This window comes from Rana temporaria, chromosome 4, assembly GCF_905171775.1.
Source record: "Rana temporaria chromosome 4, aRanTem1.1, whole genome shotgun sequence".
In the NCBI taxonomy this organism is placed as follows: Eukaryota; Metazoa; Chordata; class Amphibia; order Anura; family Ranidae; genus Rana; species Rana temporaria.
This window is the reverse complement of record NC_053492.1, coordinates 301,968,716-301,989,507: the sequence shown is the minus strand read 5'-3', so window position 1 is coordinate 301,989,507 and position 20,792 is coordinate 301,968,716.

The following is a 20,792-nucleotide window of genomic DNA, read 5'->3' as shown; positions in this document are numbered from 1 at the left end:
GCATATGATTTCATTGGGCTATCTTTTGCTTTTAAAGGGGAATTCCCCACTCTACTCTATTCTCAAAATAATGTGAGCTGCCTTCACCAATCCAAACCTCATCCTTTTCCAGAGAATACAACAGGGCCAGCTAGGAAAGGGGCAAGAAGAGCGAGGGCCCAACCCCCTCCTGAACCATACCAGGCCACATGCACTCAACATAGCTGCCTGCCTTTGGGGCATGTTGGGCTCTTCCCAATACCAACCACCTTGTACCCACTAGTTTAAAGGGGCTTTACACATTCTGTAAAGCCCCCTGTCAGCAGCCCCCCTCAACCCCAGCCTCAGGTTGTGTGGAACAAGGTAGTTGATTTTGGGGTGCCCAAGCTCCTCCTGCCCCCAAGCATCAACCCCCCTTTCATGGGCTGGCTTGCCGTGTGTTTGGCTAGGGGTTTGTTAGTGTTTGGGGGGTACAATCTTTTTTGAGATTGGGGTGGTATTTTTCATGTGGGGTTCTCATTTAAAGCCTTAACAGACACAAATGGCCTTGTATGTATTGGGGGGGCAGGCCAATTTTTGTTTTACTTTTTTTTTAAGATTTTGCAGCTGCAATGTAGATTTTTAGGTACCACTTTACAGGCAGAGTAACCCCCCCCAAGCTTTTAGCTTTTAAGCCATTTGGCATTTTTAAATTTTATGGGGTTGTCAAGATTGGTGACATATGTCAAGGCCAATAACTAGAAGATAAACCAGCCAAGTGGGGACTAGAAAAATTAACAGGTTAGTTCCCATAGACTGCAATGGTAATTGTTGTATAACTTTTGCCCATGTTAGGCTGTTTGTTTGCTCCCTGAACCGGGGGGTGTTTGTCCCATCTGTAATTTTGTAGTATGCTGGATGATGTGCTTAATTTTGTACATGGGGTGGTATATTTTGTGCTAGCTGCATTTGGGTTGGTCTGGGCATGCTCAGGGACTTTGGTTTATTTTTTGTGCCTTTTGTGTGTGAATGGCGCTTGGATTTTTCTGGCCATGCTCAAAGAGTGTGGTTTTTGGGTTAGTAAAGAATATTATATAAAGCTTGCAGATGGCATTCTTTACGTTGCCCTGAAAAGAAACCAGATTAATTGATGGTGTGTGTGTGGCAAGAGAGTACATTTGGGCGTCCTTATATAGTTTGTAACACATGTATTTTCTGTTTGTATTTTGTTTGTTATGTCTTTGCAAAACAGATGTGTTTTAATTTTTTTTACTTTTGTTTGTATTTAGTTTTTTTGGGGGGGATATTTTTCTATTAAATATTTTTGATGTTGTCCATGTTTGTCGTTTGTAGGTTGTTAGTTTCACTTTGATTTAATTGTCTGTGCTGCATTATTTTGCAAAATCTTCCTCAAGATGCAACTAATGTTTAATTCTTTAAGAGACTTTCCGTTTGTGGGCACAGTCCTTGTAACTCCTGTTAATTTCCTCTGCAAAATTGTCAGACCTCAAAACCATATTCTGTTAAGCCCTGTACACACGATCGGTTTGTCCGATGAAAAAAATAGAACATGTTTTAAATTTTTCCTATGGATAAAAAAACTATAGAAAAAAACGATCGTCTGTGTGGAAGTCTATTGGTCAAAAATCCACGCATGCTCAGAATCAAGTCGACGCATGCTTGGAAGCATTGAACTTTATTTTTTTCAGCACGTCGTAGTGTTTTACGTCACCGCGTTTTGGCACGGTCGGATTTTTGACTGAAAATCCATCGGACTAGATTCCATCAGATATCCGATCGTGTGTATGAGGCTTTAGTGTCTCAAATTAACATACATGTGTTTTTTGCTTTCCTTGCTTATTTTAAAGTCCTGTTTTGTTGACCAATAAAATTTGTAGCAAATTTTTATGTTTTATGTGTGAATTTTTTTGCAGATGCATGTTCAAGTAATGCATTTTATACTCCCTCAATTTTAATGAAACAGATTTCCCAGCTGCAGCTTAACTAGGTGCCTTCATGGCAGCATAAACATGGATTGTGCATATGCTGCTATGGATAAGGCACCAGGAAAGAAAAATTACAGAAAGGTAAGTATTGAATTTTCCATTTTAGAGCAGTGGTTCTCAGCTTCAGTCCTCAAGTACCCCCAACAGGCCATGTTTTGAGAATTTATCTTGGGTAAACTAGCTGTCCATTGACTCTGATTTAAAGCACTTGTGCAAGATGAAGGAAAACCTGCAAACGTGGCCTGTTGGGGGTACTTGAGGACAGGGTTGAGAACCACTGATTTAGAGCACTAAGCTAAAATTTAGCTCAAACAATCCTATTCTACGTGAAGAAATAATTCTGGATGGCTGCACTTCCAAAAATCCTTTTATTGAAGCTTCATATGGCAAGTGGTTGACAGATGGAGCAGGGGACAAAGAGGTAGACGTATTTTGCACAGAAATATTAGCGCTTAGTCCTTACCATGATGGTACCATCATGGTAAGGATTAAGCCCTAATATTTGCGTGAAACGCGCCTACCTCTTTGTTCCCTGCTCCATCTGTCAACCACTTGTCATAGGAAGCTTCAATAAAAAGGATTTTTGGAAGTGCAGCCGTACAGAATTATTTCTTCACGTTACACAGCATGCGAGCTGGGTTAGCACCTGACTAGTGTGTGTGGGGATTAACCAGAGACTCACTCACCTGGAGCAGCTCTTCTTGTTTCACAATCCTATTCTAATTGTGGACATTCGAGGGAAACCAAGTGAGTATTAATTAAAAATTGGCTTCACTTCCTGTCACATGCCAAACAGGAAGTGAGAGGAAAACCCTACCAATGTCTTTCCTTGGGGACACACAGATCAATCTAGCCCAGCTCGCATTCTGTGTAACGTGAAGAAATAATTCTGTATGGCTGCACTTCCAAAAATCCTTTTATTGAAGCTTCATATGACAAGTGGTCGACATGTCTCAGTGGCCAGCACACAGGGAGATCATCACGCCACTCCAGGAAGTTTCTTGTACTGCTGCTAATTTCTTCTCACCACCATGCCCTGCTCACTGTTCTCTGAGGGAGAGCTGATCCTTATTTGCAAAATAAGATATTTTTTTTTACATGGGGTGGTGTTTGTGTGGGTCATGTGTGTATGTCTTAATGATTTGGCATTAAAACACACACCTACTTCCTGTGTACAGATTTACTTCCGGGCCAATGTATATTGCTTCCTGCTTCAGTGTGTGTATAAATATATATCTATAGATGTAGGTTCTTGTGTTCACCAGCAGAGAGAATTTGGGTAGATCCCACACTCCCAATTCTGGAGGCATAATAATGGTCAAGCACAGGGGTGCTTCAAACTACGGCCCTCCAGTTGTTCAGGAACTATAATTCCCATTATGCCTAGTCATGTCTGTGAATGTCAGAGTTTTACAATGCCTCATGGGATGTGTACAGGTAGTTCTGCAACAGCTGGAGAGCCCGAGCTTGAAGATTCCTGATCACTCTAGCATGTCTTCAAAAAAGGTGAATTCTCATGTGCCTTGTATAATGCCCAAGATATATAGTTTGGAAAATACAGTGGGTCATGGCACATCTACATTCCAAATTTTCCACTTAAAGCAGAAGTAAAGCCATCCATAGTTTAAAGTGGAGGTTCACCCGGAAATGTTAATTTTTAACATTAGATTTATGCTCATTTTGTCGAGGGGAATCGGGTCGTTTTTTTTAAAAACAAAGCAATACTTACCGTTTTAGAGAGCGATCTTCTCTGCCGCTTCCGGGTATGGGCTGCGGGTCTGGGCGTTCCTATTTGATTGACAGTCTTCCGACAGGCTTCCGACGGTCGCATCTATCGCGTCACGATTTTACGAAAGTAGCTGAACGTCGGTGCGCAGGCGACGTATAGAGCCGCACCGACGTTCGGCTTCTTTCGGCTACTCGTGACGCGATGTATGCGACCTTCGGAAGCCTGTCGGAAGACTGTCAATCAAATAGGAATGCCCAGTCCCGAAGAGCATACCTGGAAGCGGCGGAGAAGATCGCTCTCTAAAACGGTAAGTACTGCTTCATTTTTTATAAAACTACCCAATTCCCCTTGACAAAATAAGCATGAATCTAATGTAAAAAAAAAAAATTTGGGTGAACTCCCGCTTTAATGTCTGGTACATACCAAAAATGTAACACTACCATTGGTTGTGCTCTCAACCAAACTGTCAAGCCATCCAATGGCTGGTGTCTAAACTGATCACATGTGCAGCATCATGGTGGTTGTAGATTAGACAGAGGAAAAAATGGCAGCTATATATTGAAAACAATAGGGGGGTTTACTTACACTTTAAGATGGTCATGCACCAGGGCTCAAGTCCTGCGGGAACGTGTGGGAACGGAGTTCCTGCTCTTTTTTCACAGCAGGAACTCAGTTCCCTTTGCAGGACTAGAGCAGCCGAGCCAATCCTTCACTAAGTGGCGATGCCCAGCTCGAGTCACTGTCAGGGGCAGGCGAACCTTAGTAATCCGTTATGTTACTGTCTGCTTCCTGTATATGGATTCATCGGGTAGTGTGCAGGTATTCCGTCACTTCCTCGATGCCGCAATGTTTCCTGGCAGCTTTTGTCATTGTTCCCAGGAGACATTGCGGAGATCTGCCGCGAGTTATCGCGGGATTTAGAAAGAACTTCTTTCTAAAGCGGCCAGTAACAAAGGATTACTAAGGTACAGTGGATCGAAAAGAAAAAAAAAACATGCGGTTTAGTAATTATGCATATGAGCTTATCATTTTTTTTTTTGGTGGGGGAGTGGATCTTGGGTGGGAGTTCCCACACTTTTTTCCCCAGGACTTGACCCCTGTCATGCACTATACAATCTAATTGGCCAATCTCTGTACAACTCGATATTTAGGCAAAATAGGTAATGGGAAGATGCATTCCTACAATCAATTCTAATTATATGAAATCAAACAGGCTCTTGCACTAAATCTAATTTATTAAAGATCTAACTGATTGCAGTGTATGGTCACCTTTAAAGATCAAGATCTGAAAACATTATTTTTTGGGTTTAGAAACACTTCTCTGTTCTTTGTAATGTATGAAAAGATTTGGGTAAAAAATGAAAACACTTAGGGCCAGATTCAGGTAGCTCGGCGTATCGTTGAGCGGGCGTAGAGCATCTCATACGCGCTACGCCAACGTAACTCTGAGAGGCAAGAGCAGTATTCACAAAGCACTTGCTCCCTAAGTTACGGCGGCGTAGTGTAAATGGGCCGGCGTAAGCCCACCTAATTCAAATTTGTAAGGTAGTCGGCGTGTTGTATTAAAATTAACCGTGACCCCATGTAAATGAATGGCCGAACGAAAGGTGCATGTGCGCATGCTCAGAATCACGTCGCATATACTCCCTAAGAAACGACGGCTCAATGCGACATGGACGTAACCTACGCCCAGCCCCATTCACGTACGACTTACGCAAACGACATTAAATCCGACGGCTTTTCCGACGTCCATACCCTAACATGACTTACCCCTGCTTTATGAGGGATAACTATACGCCGGAGATTCACCTTACGTAAACGGCGTAGCTTACTGCGACGGGCGCAAGTACGTTTGTGAATCGGCATATCCAGGTCATTTACATATTCAACGCGTAAATCAATGGAAGCGCCCCTAGCAGCCAGCGTAAATATGCACCCAAGATACGACGGTGTAGGAGACTTACGTCAGTCGGATGGAGCCAGAATTCAGGCGTATCTGGTTTCAAGAATACGGCGCATAGATACGACGGCGCATCCTAGAACTTACGCGGCGTATCAACAGATACAACGGCGTAAGTTCTCTATGAATCTGGCCCTCTGTTTTACTATGGAATGCAGCCAATCCAGAATTAATTTTCTGGATCTACAGATCCATGTTGACACCGAGGGTACTTTACATTCGTCTCTGTATCGTAAACCTTCGGCAGGTAACACAATTCTTCATGCTACTAGTGCACATCCACAACCCTTACTTGATAGTATTCCATATAGTCAATTTTTAAGACTCAAAAGAAATTGCCCTTTGGACAGTGACTTCCATTTAGCCGCTAATGAATTATATCAGAGGTTACATCTGAGAGGCTACAGCCGTTCTCTCTTAAAACTGTCTTTTAATAAGGTAGTCAAACTTAATAGAAAAGATCTTATTCATTCCAACAAAAATCCTAAGACTAGTAATTCAGTTCACATTTTTACTCAATTTTCCAAGCAACACTCTCAGATGAGGGGGATTTTCAGTAAATATTGGCCTTTACTTCTGGCTGACAATACCATTAAGAAATATATTAAATCTTACCCCAAAAATTACATTTCGATGGGCCCCTTCTTTGAAGGACCGTTTGGTCACAAGCCATCATGTACACAAAAATGTTAACTCTTCTACATCTACAGGCACCTTTTCATGTAGACGATTTGATATTTGCCCATGTATATCTAAATGTCAAGATATTAATCTCCCCAATGGACAAACTCATACATTGAAATATAGAGTTACATGCAAGACCGTGGGAATTGTTTATCTGGCGAGCTGCCAGTGTGGCTGTTTTTACGTTGGTAAAACAAAACGCCCATTTTTTAAACATATTAGGGATCACTTCAACCCTTTATACAAACGATTGATGACTACAGCTTTAAATAGACACATAGGATGCGGTCACAACTTTGATTGCAATTCTGTACGTTTTTCTGCATTAGAACATGTACCTTTACATGTTCGAGGCGGTGGAATTGACAAGAGGTTGCTACAGTTGGAAACCAAGTGGATACATATTTTAGATGCTGTCAAATATCCAGGTCTTAACGAGTATATTCGTTTCAAATCATTTTTATAAATGTAATTTAATGTTATTCTCCTTTTAGATACTATATATACTGACCTTTGAATATGTCTCCGCTTGGCTTGACTGTGGTTAACGCATCAGACCATCCTACCATCCTACTATACTATCCATGAGATCTAACCTTTTAAAAACATTGTTTTGTATATGCAAATGATCTATCTTAATCTTTCTATGTAACAAATAAAACTCATGATTTTTTTTTCTACATACTGGTACTGACTTTCTGTGGTACCGCAATAATCCCGCATCCCCTATTCCTTTTGACTGAGATTGTTAGAGGCAAGGAGGAGGAGCAGGATGAGCGGTACTTTCATTTTTTAGTGAAGATCTGTTTTAAAGCATTTAAAACTGGTAGTATAAGTGTATTAATCACGATACTGTTATATTTAGCATTTACAATTACATATATTGACATAAATGAGAAAAGTCTGTTTTTTTCCATTAGCATAGTTGAAAAGTAAATGATATTCAGTCTAGAGGAGAGTAAACTTTTTAAATTTTCGCTCAACACTGACTCATCTAAGGCTATTTTCACACTGAGGCGCTTTACAGGCCCTATAGTGCTAAAAATAGTGATGGCAAAGTGCCTGTAAAGCACCTCTCCTCTCACTCCAGTGTGAAAGCTTGAGTCCTTTCACGCTGGGGAGGTGCGCTGGCAGGATGCTAAAAAAACTTCTGCAAGCAGTATCTATGAGGTGCTGTAGGAGCGCTGTATACACCGCTCCTAAAGCGCCCATGCCCGTTGAAATCAATGAGCAGCACCGCCAAATCGGTGGCAAAGCGCTGCTTTTAACCCTTTTTTGACCGTTAGCGGGGGTTAAAAGCACCATGCTAGCAGCCAAACATTGCTGCAAAAATGATGGTAAAGTGCTGCTAAAAATAGCAGTGCTTTACCACCGACCACTGCCCGCCCCAGTGTGAAAGAGCCCTAAGTGAGCTGCTTTATCCAGAATAGCTGAATAGGTTGGGTTAAACTTGAAAGCATTATAAGCAAAAGAAAAGTTATACCTGTCTTAGAGGGGAAAAGATTTTAATCCTTCCAAACTTAATTCATATACAGTAAAACCTTGGATTGCAAGCATGATTCGTTCCGGAAGCATGCTTGTAATCCAAAGTACTCTTATATCAAAGAAAATTTTCCCATAAGAAATAATGGAAACTCAAATAATTAGTTCCACAACCATTTATTCATAGGTCCTTCAGTTTATAGTCCATATAAAAACATTATAGCAATGTGAGTGTAACCATAAAATGTCCATCCACAAATGGAAGCCTCCAAGGGGGTTAGAAGCAAAATCCAACAGGAGCTACAGAGTATAAGAGAAGAGAGGCGCCTCTAAGTGTAGCAGTATGGTTACATTTAATGAAGGTACAACATTTAGCAACTCACATGGCACATCCAAGTATGCAGACATCTGTAGTAAAGCTGTCCATATAGAGCATCCTCCGCACCGTTGGCTCTCACCGCTGGCAGTCTGCAATCGTGATTGTAAAGACTACCCTGCAGTAGAGCAATCTGAAAGTAAGGCTTGAAGCGCTCGTGGAGTGCAGAGTGGAAGAGATGACGTTGATGGCAGTGAGGAGGATGGTTTATGTTGAAAACTTTACCCCGGATGCCTGCATATCTAGATGTGTCTCTTTATATCATCAACTATGTGGGTTTGCTAAATGTTGTACCTTCATTAAATGTAACTGTAACGGAATGACCCGTGACACCCAAAGACTTTTGAAGGATGTGGGGTAATCCTGTGCCAGCGTCACTAATGACTCTTGGGTCTAGGGTCACCCTGTGCCCCTTTTGGGCATAGGGTGACTGATAAATGATAATTCATGTTTTGCAGGATATCTTGGAATATTACAAGTTGTTAAAGTCTGACTCCAAATTGAGTGTTTTCATTCAATGTGGGGACACATGCTTTTGAGGTGTTAATTGCGTCTGCTCCTAGACATTCTATTGTGTGATGCTAATACATTCTGTGTCCATTGTACTAATTAAGTCTGAAAGGTCAGATGTCTCCTTTCAGGGGTAGGGAATTAGCATGTCAATTATGTTTAGTAAAGGAATGTGTTTTGTGTAACAAGTGAGGGGAACTTGTCAAGCTGTATGCGGAGACAGGCTGTCTGGATAATGACGAATAATTAACTCAACTGAATGTCATTGTCTAAGAGAAGGTGTATTGAAGCCCCCCCCCATCGTGTGATGTGTGGGTGGAGTGTGTCTTTGTCCCTGTGATTAACTGTAATATGCTTGTACTGTATATAAGAAAGCTAAGATACCATTAAAGGTTCGTTCATACATTTTGAAACCAGAGAACAGAGTGTATGTCTCGTTTATTCTGGGGAAATCCATATGGATCATGTCTGCTGGATTGTAGATTGTCGGATAAGCTGTCATGGGGAGATGGAATGGGAATATCATAAACGGTGGTGACCGTTACAGTAACCATATTGCTACACTTACAGGCGCCTCTGTTCTCTTTTAGACTCAGTTGTGACATGATGCTACTCTTATATCAAGACATCTCTTGTATGTAAAGTCAAAATTTATTAAAAAATTACTCTCAAACCAAGTTACTCTCAAACCAAGGATTTACTGTATTTTGTTCAAAGGGTTCTGAGTCTTCTATATTTTTAACTGCAGAGCAAGAGGGTCTTTTTCGTGTGTCCACATGCTGCCTGGGTGACATGAATACTTTTGAGCATGCATTCAATGAAAAACGTGGTTACACAATATTTGTTTAGTTTTCTACCAGCCAGATTTTTTAACAAATAAAGTCACCCTTTTATTACACATAATAAGACATGCTACAAACATAGCCACATTTCCCAAAGCCCCATACAGACCTTTCCCATTTCCTTCTGTATAAATGCATTATGCAATTATACTGGACCCTTCATATAGTATAAATAGATAGATGTCCAGGGATATCAATGTATCCTTCCAATATTCAATTTATACATTTACAGCTTTATCCTAAAGCATCTAATTCCAATTTGAGACTGGAGTGTTGGGAAAGCTTCAGCTATATCTCTTGTTGGGGTATTGTTTGTGCTGCAGGTACCAGGTCCCCTCAGCTTTACCACATGTCTGTCCTCCAAATCACTCCTTCATCCACTGATGATAGGTCAGCTTGATTCTATACAGGGAGTGCAGAATTATTAGGCAAGTTGTATTTTTGAGGATTAATTTTATTATTGAACAACAACCATGTTCTCAATGAACCCAAAAAACTCATTAATATCAAAGCTGAATATTTTTGGAAGTAGTTTTTGGTTTGTTTTTAGTTTTAGCTATTTTAGGGGGATATCTGTGTGTGCAGGTGACTATTACTGTGCATAATTATTAGGCAACTTAACAAAAAAAATATATATACCCATTTCAATTATTTATTTTTACCAGTGAAACCAATATAACATCTCAACATTCACAAATATACATTTCTGACATTCAAAAACAAAACAAAAACAAATCAGTGACCAATATAGCCACCTTTCTTTGCAAGGACACTTAAAAGCCTGCCATCCATGGATTCTGTCAGTGTTTTGATCTGTTCACCATCAACATTGCGTGCAGCAGCAACCGCAGCCTCCCAGACACTGTTCAGAGAGGTGTACTGTTTTCCCTCCTTGTAAATCTCACATTTGATGATGGACCACAGGTTCTCAATGGGGTTCAGATCAGGTGAACAAGGAGGCCATGTCATTAGTTTTTCTTCTTTTATACCCTTTCTTGCCAGCCACGCTGTGGAGTACTTGGACGCGTGTGATGGAGCATTGTCCTGCATGAAAATCATGTTTTTCTTGAAGGATGGAGACTTCTTCCTGTAACACAGCTTGAAGAAGGTGTCTTCCAGAAACTGGCAGTAGGACTGGGAGTTGAGCTTGACTCCATCCTCAACCCGAAAAGGCCCCACAAGCTCATCTTTGATGATACCAGCCCAAACCAGTACTCCACCTCCACCTTGCTGGTGTCTGAGTCGGACTGGAGCTCTCTGCCCTTTACCAATCCAGCCACGGGCCCATCCATCTGGCCCATCAAGACTCACTCTCATTTCATCAGTCCATAAAACCTTAGAAAAATCAGTCTTGAGATATTTCTTGGCCCAGTCTTGACGTTTCAGCTTGTGTGTCTTGTTCAGTGGTGGTCGTCTTTCAGCCTTTCTTACCTTGGCCATGTCTCTGAGTATTGCACACCTTGTGCTTTTGGGCACTCCAGTGATGTTGCAGCTCTGAAATATGGCCAAACTGGTGACAAGTGGCATCTTGGCAGCTGCACGCTTGACTTTTATCAGTTCATGGGCAGTTATTTTGCGCCTTGGTTTTTCCACACGCTTCTTGCGACCCTGTTGACTATTTTGAATGAAACGCTTGATTGTTCGATGATCACGCTTCAGAAGCTTTGCAATTTTAAGAGTGCTGCATCCCTCTGCAAGATATCTCACTATTTCTGACTTTTCTGAGCCTGTCAAGTCCTTCTTTTGACCCATTTTGCCAAAGGAAAGGAAGTTGACTAATAATTCTGCACACCTGATATAGGGTGTTGATGTCATTAGACCACACCCCTTCTCATTACAGAGATGCACATCACCTAATATGCTTAATTGGTAGTAGGCTTTCGAGCCTATACAGCTTGGAGTAAGACAACATGCATAAAGAGGATGATGTGGTCAAAATACTCATTTGCCTAATAATTCTGCACTCCCTGTATTAGTAGTAAAACAAAGAGCAGTCAAGGCACAGTAGGTGTTAATTAATTGCTGGATCATGCAACCAAGCTGCAATAGCTGTATAATAAGCACTGAATCAAACAGTAGTAACTTTATAGTAAACACTGGACATGATGAAAAATCATGAACGCTGTGCAACAAGTGCTGCACAAAGCAATGAAGTGGTTGTTGTTATGCTCTACACACTGATAATCCAAAGTAGCTCTTCAATATATGTATAGATGTACCATTCTGAGGTACATGGTTGAGGCAGAAAGACAATCTCAAAGTTATGTTGTCATTGACAGTTTTTTTTTTTTAAAGGGACCCCTGACATGGACACATCCTGTAAGTTGCCCTGTAGTAGGGGTCTCTCAGATTCCAGAAGACAGTATATAATATCAGGAGGAGGTGGCTGGTTTGTAAGTGAGTGGGAGAGAGAAATGGGAGGGAGGAAATGCTCATACAACCACAAAAATACATAAAATATGAAGAATTTTGTTCAAGGTGCCAAATGTTCACAAATACAGTCAATATAATCCTTATATACAGCTGAATATATGACAGAATGCTTATGTCTGAAAAAGTATTTTTTTACTAAAGTGACAAATATGCAAATTAAATCTGCACAATATAGTTAAATGTCTTAGTTAAATATCCTATTTTCTAAAACACTAAAATGCTTTGTAAGGTTTGAAAGATAAAGTACGGTATATTGTACCTTTTTAAATTATATAACAGAAACTTTATTTTTATGATTTACAATTATTGGAATAAATTGAGATTTATGTGATTGATGTAAACAAGTTAACTCTTATCATAACTTAATGCAGACAAATAATATTTATTTAATACAATCTATAAGATTTTAGCATTATAATTTATAGACGTTCTCATACATTTCTAGCTGAATATGTATCACACATTTACAAAAAAAAAAATGATGATGACATTAGATCAGCCATTCTCAACCAGGGTTCCGTGGAACCCTGAGGTTCCTCCAGAGGTGGCTAGGGGTTCCTTGAGCTGTGGCCGATGAACCATCTATTTGATGATGCCTACAGATTTCAAGGTTCAGCACCACTTAGCAAAGCCAGCAGCATGACACCAAATATCTGTTTAGCTGTCTTTAAGGGTGTGATTCTGAGCATTACGTTAAGGGGGACATTCTTCCTATTAATCACCAATATAAGGTGTATTGTTCCTATTGAACCCTGTTAAATTGGTTTTAGTAAGAGTTCCTTAAACAATGAACATTATTTTTGGGGTTCCTCTAGGGTGAAAAGGTTGAGAAAGCCTGCATTAGATGGACAAATAAGCCACCAAATGTTTTTTTCTGAAGCTTAGTGTGCATGTGCTTTAGGGTCTATTATGCTGCATGTTTTCTGTGGCATGTTTTAAGGACTCTGCCCTGTACATTGCAGTTCTATGTGTAGTGATAAACTTTTTTTTCAAACTGTCTTACTGACTTTTAAGTAATTCAATTTAGTAATGACAATAAGGATATGTAGACTGATCACTCCCTTCACTGCTCTCTAATGCCCTGTACACACGATCGGAATTTGCGATGTGATAAAATCTGATGGAATTTTCCATCGGAATTCTGTTTAAGCTGTCTTGCATACACACTGTCAGACCAAATTCTGACCGTCCAAAACGCGGTGACGTAAAACACTACGACGAGCCCATAAAAATTAAGTTTAATGCTTCCGAGCATGCGTCGACTTGATTCTGAGCATGTGTGTTTTTTTCGGAGTTCGACACAGACGATCGGAAAAAAATAAAACATGTTCCATTTCTAAACTCCGATGGAAAAAAGTCAGATGGGTCCACACACGGTCGGATAAATCCTCTCGAGGATTTCAGAAGATTTCTATGCGATGGCGTGTACACACCATCGCATTGAAATCCGCGCTGAAATCCTCTGGCGATGACGTGTCGCGCCGTCGCCGCTATTATGACGCGGCGACGGGCGCGACGCTGTCATATAAGGAATTCCACGCATGCGTCAAATCATTACGACGCGTGCGGGGAATCCCTTTGGACGGATGGATCCGGTAAGTCTGTACAGACGAGCGGATCCATCCGTTGGAATGGATTCCAGCAGATGGATTTGTTGTGCATGTCAGCAAATATCCGATCTGCTGGAATCCATCCCAGAGGAGATTTCTCAGCGGAAACAGATCCGCTGGCGTGTACACACCATAGGATCTATCCGCAGAAACCCATTTGCTGGGATTTATCTGCGGATGGATTCTATCGTGTGTATGGGGCCTTATGGTTGATCATAGATTATCACATCTCTGTGGACTTTTTTCTACTTGTACTCAGTAAAGGCTACAGACATTAGAGTTCATATCCACTTAGGGATGAGCAAAATTGCATGTTTTGGTAAAAATGCATTAAATTGTAAGGGTGAAATTAAAGAATATGTAAAACTAACATTGCATATTCCTGCTATGTGTCTGCTGTACGATGTACTTGTATGCAAACGTATCCTGTTCTCTTTGCATTGCTTTCTTTGCATGAAATCCCTGGTGTTCCTGTCAGTCTCTCTGTTTTCCTATTAATAGCTGACCACACTAGGCAGTAGAGCACATTGTGGTCAGTTCTCTAGTTGTGCTGGGAACTAGAGATCCAATGATCAGACTTGTGCTGACATTCTACCCCTGCACAGCTATTCACTGTGCTGGTGTTTCTCCTCCCCTAGCTGAGAATATAGATCTTGTATTTGCTTATAAAAAAAAGGGGAAAAAAGGTATTTAGAGTGTTGTATATGTGTATACACAACTGTTTTGCCCTTCATTTCTATTTTTAACTGAGTGGGTTGTTTTACGAGGTGAGGGTTTACATATACTTTTAGGCTACTTTCACACCTGAGGCTCTTTGCAGAGCTAAAAATAGTGCCTGCAAAGCACCCTGAAAGAGCCTGTCCTCTCACTCCAGTGTGAAAGCCTGAGGGCTTTCACATTGGAGTGGTGTGCTGGCAGGATGCTCAAAAAAGTCCTGCTGGCCGCATCTACAGCGCCGCTGCCCATTGAAATCAATGGGCAGCGCCAGCGGTTTTAACCCTTTTTCCGGCCGCTAGCAGGAGTTAAAAGTGCCCCACCAGCAGCCGAATAGCGCCACAAAAAGGACGGTAAAGCACCGTTAACAATAGTGGCGCTTTACCGCCAACGCCGAAATGCCTCAGTGTGAAAGTAGCCTAAGGCTTTTTTTTTTGTTTTTTTGTTTTTGTTTTTTTGGTGCAATGGGTTTTAAATCCAATGAACAAAAAGGAGAATGACAGGGACCATTGGGCTGGACAAGAAAATGCTAGAGGCTGCTGGATGTCCTTAATCTAGGAAATGAGGCAAGTTCTATCTAATTTGTTTCTAATGTACTCTGTGAAAAGCACATTGTGCAGTGAAATCAGAGTAACCAATTTCAGTACAGGAGAGGAAACTGTAAAACTGTACAAGACTGAAGGTAAAGCCTAGTACACACAATGAGATTATCGGACGAATGATCGTCTGTTTTTTTTTTCTTTTTTGCATGCTAGTCTCAATATCCACTGAGAATAGGTTACTCAGAGAATTCTCTTACGACATAATTTTTTTTGGAAGTGATGTAATGTATTTGTATTGTATTTTTGGACAAAAACTGTACTAATTAAACAAAAATAGTATGATCTGGTATCGTACAAAAAAAAATGTTTGTCCCTTTTTTCGGACAAAAGCGTGTACTAACAATAAGATTATCATACGATGGCGTTGAAAGCAAAATGTTTTGCCCGCTTTTCTCATGTGTTTGATTCTTAAGGTTTGAGTTCAGCTTTTAGGCCGCATACACACGATCAGTCCATCCGATGACAACGGTCCGAAGGACTGCTGTCATCGGTTAACCGATGAAGCTGACTGATGGTCTGATGTGCCTACACACCATAGGTTAAATAACCGATCGTGTCAGAACGCGGTGACGTAAAACATAACAACGTGCTGAAAAAAACAAAGTTCAATGCTTCCAAGCATGCGTCGACTTGATTCTGAGCATGCACAGGTTTTTAACCGATGCTTTTGCATACTAACGATCGGTTTTGACCTATCGGTTAGGTGTCCATTGGTTCAATTTTAAAACAAGTTCTAATTTTTTTGACCGAAGGTTAACTGACCAATGGGGCCTACACACGATCGGTTTGGACCGATGAAAACGGTCCTTCAGTCCGTTTTCATCGGTTTTGACCGATCGTGTGTACGCGGCCTAAGGCTCAACTTTTGGCAGAGAGTAGGGGAAGTCTAGCACTCTTACCAGGTTTTTTAGTCCTCTGTGTGTTCATTTGCAAAAATCCTCTTCCTGCATGGTCAATAAGATATAAAATAAAGGGTAAATCACTTGAACAGGAATATACACAGCACTGTAAACATGGGAGTCATGACTGTAAATGGATCTTAATCTGGCTATACTGTTCTGAAAACCATTTATATATTGACTTTTATATATTCACTTGAGCTGTGACAAATTTTAAAAATATACCCCTGAACCTACACTGAAGTGTTTAATTTAAGGCTTCCAATGGCACGGTGACTATTGTGTTCACCATCTGTCTGTTCATATGTAAACAAGAAACAGATCCAGTATGCTTTTAACTACAAATGTATCAAGCAATAGAGTAAAGTTTCAACGAAGAACTAATATGCTGATCTCAACACAGAACTAACACCATCTGCCACATTTACTTAATTTGCTATGGTAGAAAGTTTTAGGAAGATGGAAGTAAGGAGAAAGAAGAAAACATATTTTTTTTTAATGCAGGCATTCAATGCATTAAATTATAATGTTTAGTGTAAAAAGAGTAATTTTTACTTACTTGTAAATTAGAACACAGGCTGGATATCCATAGACCTTGGGTTAAAGGCTGGTACCTTCAGATGATTGGACACTGGCAAAGCTTTTCTAGATATGCTACATTAGGCTTAACCCCTATAACCCTACACCACTTTGTAAAAGCTTAGTTTTTTAACAAGCAATTCAGAGCTACACAGGAATGAGGGAAAGGGGGTATAGCTTGCCCCCTATACTGTACTTAAATATATGGCATTTAAGGTAAATCAAAATACATTTTATCTTAATAGTACAGTACAGGAGACAGGCTGGATATTCATAGACCATGTAATGTCCCCAGCCAATGAATAAGATGGGTGGGCAACCAGGCAGACATAACTGTGGCAACAGATCCAACAAGATCAAGGGTTTACAGACCTAACTCATAGTGCTTCTTCAGAAATGGTGCAGCTAAAGTTTCATCTGAAGAAGCTTCAATGTTTACTTGGTATAACTTGGAGGAGATATGAACTGTAGACAAGCTGCTGTTGAATCAGATTGAATCAGATTGCAGAACGCGAAATGCCGACAGCGGCGGATGCGGTACTGCATCCTAAGATCCGACAGTGTATCCCTTTTCAGGATTTGGCCCTATGTCTTCATTAAGGTGGAAGCTACGTGACAATAACCATTTAACTATTTTAATTTTTTTTGAAAATACAGTGAATTCATGCAAAGGACAACATTAAAGTGGAGGTTCACCCGAAAAGTTAATTTTTAACATTAGATTGATGCTCATTTTTTCAAGGGGAATCGGGTAGTTTTTTTTAAATCGAAGCAGTACTTACCGTTTTAGAGAGCGATCTTCTCCGCCGCTTCCGGGTATGGGCTGCGGGACTGGGCGTTCCTATTTGATTGACAGGCTTCCGACAGGCTTCCGACGGTCGCATACATCGCATCATGATAGTGCGCAGGCGCCGTCGGTGCGCAGGCGCCGTATAGAGCCGCACCGACGTTCGGCTTCTTTCAGCTACTCGTGACGCGATGTATGCGACCTTCGGAAGCCTGTCAGAAGCCTGTCAATCAAATAGGAATGCCCAGTCCCGAAGACCATACCCGGAAGCGGCGGAGAAGATCGCTCTCTAAAACGGTAAGTACTGCTTCGATTTTAAAAAAACTTCCCGATTCCCCTTGACAAAATGAGCATCAATCTAATGTTAAAAAAAAAAAATTCCGGGTGAACTCCCGCTTTAAAAATACACAAAAAAAGGTATTATTCACAATGCACAAAAACATAAAAAAATTGTAAATAATGTTCAATGTCAATCACGTCATCGTGCCAGCAATGTGAATCCAATGCCATTCACAATTACCCATTGCCATGACAACTCACCGTCTGGTGATGTTTTCAGTTTGTTAAATGACAGATCCAAAGCTGCTGTGGTAATGTAAACACAGGGCCGGGGATCTCAACTGATAGCATTAATCATATTGGTGAGTCTGTCATATATACAGTATATATATATATATATAAATATCTCTCTGGGAAAATGGGGTTAAAGTGGATACAGAGTCTGCATATCGGCGGACTGCAGAGCTAAGGAGCGTAGATTTGAATCAGGGAAAACTGCTCTGGCAGCTTGCTATTTCCAGATGGGACTCTGTAGTTTGGAGCTGCCTCAGAGTCTTGGGTGGGACGGGATCTCCAACCCTGTGTCCAGGTGTTGTGGACAGCCAGCAGGGTGTGTGCCCAAGTGCATATAATGAGGGGCTGGTGAGAGCAGTAAGTGAAGGAAGGTGGAATGTGAGCAACAGCTTTCTGCTGCTGTATGAAGACAGGCCTGTGTCAGAAGCTGTTTGCCCTGTGTGGGAGACTGCAGCCCATGCAATTCCATGCCCAGGGACTGGGAAAGGCTGGCAGTGCTGAGAGTCTGGGTGACTAAGGAGGCCAGCGAGTCCAGGGAACTGGAAGGGATCAAGTCTGTTGGGAGCAAGCAGAGGAACTGCTGACATGTATATATGTAAATATGTATTTAATTTGAGTGCTAAAGGAAGTTTGAAACTCTGCGTTGGAATCCTGAACGGACTTGTGTTTTTGTTTTTCCGTTTAATAAACGTGGGCCTTAAATATAAATGCCTGTCTGAAGTGGACTCACATGAGCACTAAAAATGCATCTATCAGTTGAGCTAATCACCCCCATTATCACAATATAAATATATATATATATATATATATATATATATATATATATATATACACACAGTATCTCACAAAATGAGTACACCCCCTCACATTTTTGTAAATATTTTATTATATATTTTCATGTGACAACACTGAAGAATTGACACTTTGCTACAATGTAAAGTAGTCAGGGTACAGCTTGTATAACAGTGTAAATTTGCTGTCCCCTCAAAATAACTCAACACACACGTCTAAACTGCTGGCAACAAAAGTGAGTACACCCCTACATGCAAATGTCCAAATTGTGCCAAAGTATCAATATTTTGTTTGGCCACCATTATTTTCCAGCACTGCCATAACCCTCTTGGGCATGGAGTTTACCAGAGCTTCACAGGTTGCACTGGAGTCCTCTTCCACTCTTCCATGACAACATCACTGAGCTGATGGATATTAGAGACCTTGCGCTCCTCCACCTTCTGTTTGAGGATGCCCCACAGATGCTCAATAGGGTTTAGGTCTGGGGACATGCTTGACCAGTCCATCACCTTTACCCTCAGCTTCTTTAGCAAGGCAGTGGTCATCTTGGAGGTATTTTTGGGGTCGTTATTATGTTGAAATACTGTCCTGTGGCCCAGTCTCCAAAGGGAGGGGATCATGCTCTGCTTCAGTATGTCACAGTACATGTGTGTATTCATGAACTGTAGCTCCCCAGTGATGGCAGCACTTATGCAGCCCCAGACCATGACACTCCAACCACCAAGCTTGACTGTAGGCAAGACACACTTGTCTTTGTACTCCTCAACTGGTTGCAGCCACACACACTTAAAACCATCTGAACCAAATAAGTTTATCTTGGTCTCATCAGACCACACGACAGGTTTCAGTAATCCATGTCCTTAGTCTGTTGTTTAAAGCAAACTGTGGGCTTTCTTGTGCATCATCTTTAGAAGAGGCTTCCTTCTGGGACGAAAGCTATGCAGACCAAATTTATGCAATGTGCGGCATATGGCCTGAGCACTGACAGGCTGAGCCCCCCCACCCTTTCATCCTTTCCATCAATGCTGGCAGCACTCATATGTCTATTTCCCAAAGACAACCTCTGGATATGATGCTGAGCACGTGCACTCAACTTCCTTGGTCGACCATGGCGAGGCCTGTTTTGAGTGGAACCTGTCCTGTTAAACCGCTGTATGGTCTTGGCCACTGTGCTGCAGCTCAGTTTCAGGATCTTGGCAATCTTCTTATAGCCTAGACCATCTTTATGTAGAACAATTAAAAAAAATTATCCTCAGAGAGTTCTTTGCCATGACACCTCTTGCTGCTCGGGGACTTCAATCTCTGGGCCAACTGCTCACAGGATTCCGTTGCCGACGCCTGTATTGATCACCTGGAAGGATTAGGGCTACAGCAACTTATATGCGGGCCCACACATGCTCCAGGTCACACGCTCGACCTAATTTTCAGACAAAATCTGAAAATAAGCGTTTTGGAAAATGAACCATTGCCATGGACAGATCACCATGCAATTAAATTCATAATTTCCAAAATTCCCCCATTGATAAAAACACCCAAGCCGGTGACAATACACTGGACTAGATCTCAGAAGAAGCTCCATTCGGAACTCTTCAAATCTACCTTGGGAAATAAAATCAAAACAATCCATCCACATCAAACAGCCTCAGATACACTGGATGCCATAAATGCAGCCCTACTACAGTCAGCTGACTTAGTAGCACCGAAATGCAAAGCCTGCACCCAAAAAAAAAAGTCCGGCTGGTTCAACAACCAGCTGTCGCTACTGAAGCAAGAGCGCAGAAGGGCGGAAGCTGCCTGGAAAAGAAGCGCTTCAGAGGAAAACCTCATCATCTACAAGGCAATAACAAGAAAATATCTTAAAGAAATCTTCAAAACCAAGAAACATCATTTTTCTATGGCTATCAACAGCGCCCTAAACCGCCCCCGCGCACTCTTTAAGATGGTCACCCAGACCATGAATCCAGGATGTCTTGAAGCCCCCAATTCAGATACCCAAGAATTTTGCAATAAATTATCGGATTTCTTCATCAACAAAATTGAGAGAATCCAGGAAAGCATTCGGCAAAACAATTACCCCCTCAACCCCCCCCTCAATCAACCACATAACACCCAGAGAAACTTTCTACAATCAACAAAGTTCACTCTGGAACCCATCTCCATCGATGCCACAAAAAATATCATTGGTACTTTGCGAAACAGCACAGCACCAAATGATATCATCCCCACTAAACTGCTGAAGGAATGTGCCGACATCCT